This window comes from Lutzomyia longipalpis, chromosome 2, assembly GCF_024334085.1.
Source record: "Lutzomyia longipalpis isolate SR_M1_2022 chromosome 2, ASM2433408v1".
NCBI classification, from domain to species: domain Eukaryota; kingdom Metazoa; phylum Arthropoda; class Insecta; order Diptera; family Psychodidae; genus Lutzomyia; species Lutzomyia longipalpis.
This window is the reverse complement of record NC_074708.1, coordinates 27,370,873-27,375,475: the sequence shown is the minus strand read 5'-3', so window position 1 is coordinate 27,375,475 and position 4,603 is coordinate 27,370,873. Positions and strand designations below refer to the sequence as shown.

The 4,603-nt window shown below is 35.8% G+C and overlaps 1 non-coding gene across 1 annotated transcript; it reads right to left on the bottom strand.

Annotated features, from left to right (window-relative positions):
• Positions 1-4,115: 4,115 nt before the first annotated feature.
• Trnaq-cug (transfer RNA glutamine (anticodon CUG)) lies at positions 4,116-4,187 on the bottom strand. The gene has a single exon. It is a non-coding gene; the product is annotated as a tRNA-Gln (tRNA).
• Positions 4,188-4,603: the final 416 nt, after the last annotated feature.

Sequence of the window (4,603 nt, the reverse complement as noted above, 5' to 3'; positions counted from 1 at the left end):
TCACGTGGAAATCCCATGGATTGCACTTGTCGCGAGGACTCACACACACACATCCCTATAATTCCTCAGAATGAATTAAAGTGAAAGTCAAGACTCACAAGCAGAGAGTTGGGGATAAGTTTCCGATGTTCTCTTCGTATCAATTAAATTCCAGTCACGACCCATTTCTAATAATACCACACTTTCTCGTTTATTCTTCCACCTCTTGTTGACAACTTATGTCCTTGCTCGACGAGGAGGGAGTGGCGGAAGAAGATCACTCATTGAGTTTTTTCCTTCATCAACTTTTCCCACAAGGACCATTGAGAGTCCAATTAGTGTGGTAGAACTATTGCTTCCGCATTGAATGGCCAACGCAACACACCGTGGAATACTAAAGAAGCAAAACTGCAAAGGAGCTTTCATTAAGAATTTCTAATGACGCATTTAATTTACATTTAAATTGCACAATTAGGATGGAATTTTTATGTAAGAATTTATAGAAATAATAAAGTTCATTGTTCGTATCATTATTGTCTTTTCTTTTTCATTATTTTTTCAGTAAGTTAATTGCGATTTTATGCAGATCTAAAGGAGTTAAAAATTCTCCTATTTTTATGTTTTATCCGCTATGAAATTTCGGAGATTGTTACCACATTCATCAGGGGCTTAAATAATTGGAAAATTATAAAATTCTCTTATTTTAAATCGTCTAAGATTTTCAAAAGTGCTTTGTTGGGAGATTTTTTCGGTTTATTAAAAAGATGAGACCCAATTTTTACTTAATTTATCATGACATTTTGAAGGTTTATTTCACCTTCATCAGGCCTGCAAAGCTTATTTTATTAAGTTGATTTCAAAAAGAAAATTAATTCCAATTTTTTTCAAAACTGTAGACGAAAGGAGGTTGAGTTGTCTTAAATCTACCCTAGTTATAAGAATTCCTTTGGCGTAAATTAGGGAATATAGGACAATGAAAGATAAGCAAACTGTTGCTCCTTTAACCTAAATCTTCATAATATGGTTGCCGAAAATTCATTTGTCCGTACGTGTACATAGTTCTACCACATTGTCATTAAACTTTACCTCACGCCGTCTCTAATTCGATTTTCCCGGGGTTGACGATACCCCTTGGATGAGTATCCTTTAGAGATTGTGTTGATTAGTTCCACAAACTCTATTTGTCACTTTGAAACCAGCAACTATACCCTCCATCCTCCACATATGTATAGCAGAGAGGGAGAGGATCCCCGGAGGCTATCCAAGTGCCGACTGCACAGCTCATTGGGCAGAATCCTGTGGAATTCCATCTGCTCATTTGCACCGTCGTGTCCGTGTGATAAATATTGCGCCAACATTCTGCTGCTCACGGCGATATTCTTATCACGTCCTCAACTGTGCTGAAATCCGTGCTGAGAGGAATTCTGTTTATTTAATAATAGTTTCATTGGCACGGGGGGAAGGTGAGTACGGGAAAGTGCGAGATGTTTTGTGAATCACCATGTCCCCCCATACGTACGAGGTGAATTAATGATGCTGCCCGATTGATTTTGCATTTGTAAATGGCAAATTTGCTTCCCTATATCACCCCAGCTTGTGATTAATTGAACCCCATTTTAGCACACGAATTATTCGAGCTATATTCAACTGTGCTTGTCCCAAAATTGGACTCATAAATATTCCTCGTAGTCAGTGTGTTATCGCTCTGTGTGTGTCGTAGTTTTGCATTATACTGTCGTGATAATAAATGATCAATTTTGATCATTTGATACAAATTAAAATGTATAGCAAATCTACATATATTTTTATTTTTCGAAATTGCATATTTGAGTTTTATTTTTATTTTAATTCTTTAAAAAAAAATAATAAATAAATCAGCAATTAATTATTAAAATCCACAATTGGGAAAAAGTAAAATCTGTTTTCCGGGTTTTCCACATATTTTTTTGATATTAAAAAAAGATTTTCAGCAAGTTCACAAATGTTGAATGCAATTATATGCATCCCTGCAGGTGAAGTAATTTTCATGATTAAATAACTTTCGCAGATTGATTCGTTCTGTGAGAAAGGAAGTGAAGGAAAATTCACAAGAATTACAAAATGGAGTGGGTGAGAGAGCCAATGGAGGTGAGGTGCAAATTTCTCCCATTAATTCAACTTTGATTGCTTCTAAAACGCACTCCGAACCTTCGGACGAAAGGTAGAAGAAAACTCCTGGTTAGACACTCAAGTCTAATCAAAAGTTCATCGTTTGCTCCTTGCAGGTGAAAAGCATTGATGAAATTACTCTCACACACACACCTCGTATTGTTGGTTGAGAACCATTAATTTGCATACAAATATCCCATATTGGCAGGAATGGACAATTAAATCCCAAAGTGAAACCACTTGAAATCCCTTCGCACAACTGATGAGAATATCTATCTTGCAACTGATAGTTCCACATTGCAGCAATGTCAAACACCCATCAATCTACTTTGCCACATGCAGGAAGAGATGGAGAAATTTAACGAGAACTTCTACAGAGGTTCTTCACAGCTCATCTATCTTTTGCCCATCATCCCCAAAACTGGTACATATTGAGAAGACTCCTCTCTATCATTTGCATATGAGTTCTTGGAACAGTTTTCTCAAGATATTGAATGGGAAATATCATTGAAATAAAATGAAGAGGTGAATTGATTTTCCTGGAAAATATACTAAACTAACTTACATAAGAAAACCAAAGAAATGTCCTTTTTGAGCAAAATTTGCAAAATATTCGCAATAAAATCTCATTTTAAATACTACACAGCATACCCTCTCCAAAACGTTGAGTTGTTTTTCCAATATATTTTTTGGAGCATAGTCAGGAAAGTTTTTTTTTTCAACTTTTACTCCCTGGAAATAAATACTGTCAATAGGAATCTATAGATATCTGAATTTAGGGGTGATTGCTCCCTCAATTCCACACACACCCCTAGAAACACATAGAGAATCATCCCCTCGTACTGTCTCACCTCTAATTCTGCGTGTCATGTGATAAATTTCCATTTATCGCCAAATTGAATTTGTATCTCTGAACTTTGGGGGAGACTCTGTGTGTGCTCTTTTACTTTTTTCGGTGTGGCGGCTGTAAAAGCTGCTAAGGCGTGATGCACATAAATGTCACGGTGGATGAGACAAGATTTTCTCCTCTGTCATTGATTTTTATGTGTGCCGTCAGTGGGGAAACTTTATTGTCTTGTCTCTCCCCCAATGAATCCGCCATCTAAAAGCTTTTCTCATTCCCTCCCCCTCATCCATAGCACGGAGTATATTTGACTTGGAGAGGACCATTAAAAACACCCCGAAGCAGGTACGTGACGCCACAAAGGCACCAAAGGGGGATAAGAGTCTTCCGAGGAGGGAAAAAAATGTGATGGGGGCAAAAATTCGTATTAAAAAATTCGACCGAGATATTTTTCATCCAAATCTCAATATTGATGGATGGGCGTGAATTTGTGCGATTGAGGGATGAACAAATTGCCTGGAATTTATCTCCTTTATCAGCTCGCCATATCCCTTCCAGCTGAGGGCCTTTTATGCGGATGAAAATGTCGAATTGGGGGGTGGATAAAGTCAAGAGTGTATTTTATCTGAATTTTTCTTCATCATCACGGAAGGGTCTCTAAAAGGCGTTACACCATTTTCCCATTGAATGAATAGTCCCATTTTCTCGTTTCTCTATATCCATAAATTAATGAGCCAACATAACCCATTTTTCCGCAGATTTCTGCCCAAACGGTTTGTTGTGCAACGTGAATTATAAATATTACACGCTCATAGACTAGAAAATGCAGCAGAAAATTTAATTTTGCCACAAAATTCATAATACAAAATTATTAAACGTAAATTTTGCTGCCTTTTTTGTTGGAAAATTTAATCTAATATTTACACACTGTGGATTGAGTCAACAAAATTTATTAATGATTAATATTTTAAAATATTTCGTGGGGTGATTGTTAAGCCACAAAGGCACAAATTCAATAATCCTACGATTTAAATATTCAGCACAAACTAAATAATTTAAACTGATTTTTGTTGGATGAATTTTGTAGTAAATTGCATTGAGTTGACCTTGCGGGGGTGGCGCCCGAGTTCTATATATAAAAAGAAGGTCCCACCGAGATTTGAACTCGGATCGCTGGATTCAGAGTCCAGAGTGCTAACCATTACACCATGGAACCACACATTTCACCTTTGATTACTCTCATCTCACTGAATAAATGGTGCAAAGTATTTTTAGATTGCTTCTAGATTAAAGTGAATGGTGGGTTAAGAACTAAAAATAAAATTGCCACGAGGGTATTAACACTTTGCTCATCAATAGCAAATACATACATAAGAAACTATTTATAAAACAGACGCTCTTATGCTATGTTATCGCATGTTGATTTTACGAATTCTTCAATGAAATTGTTTTTATTCTCTTATCTGTTTCTTTAGAAAGAAAAATTAATATACAATACCTACTATTTTTTCTATTGACAAATAAAAACTTGTGTCAAATAGTAAGTTATGTGAAACTTTCTTTACAAAAATAAGAAATTAAAAGAAAATATTTTAGCCATTAAAATTATCTAAGGATTTTAAAAAGAATTTC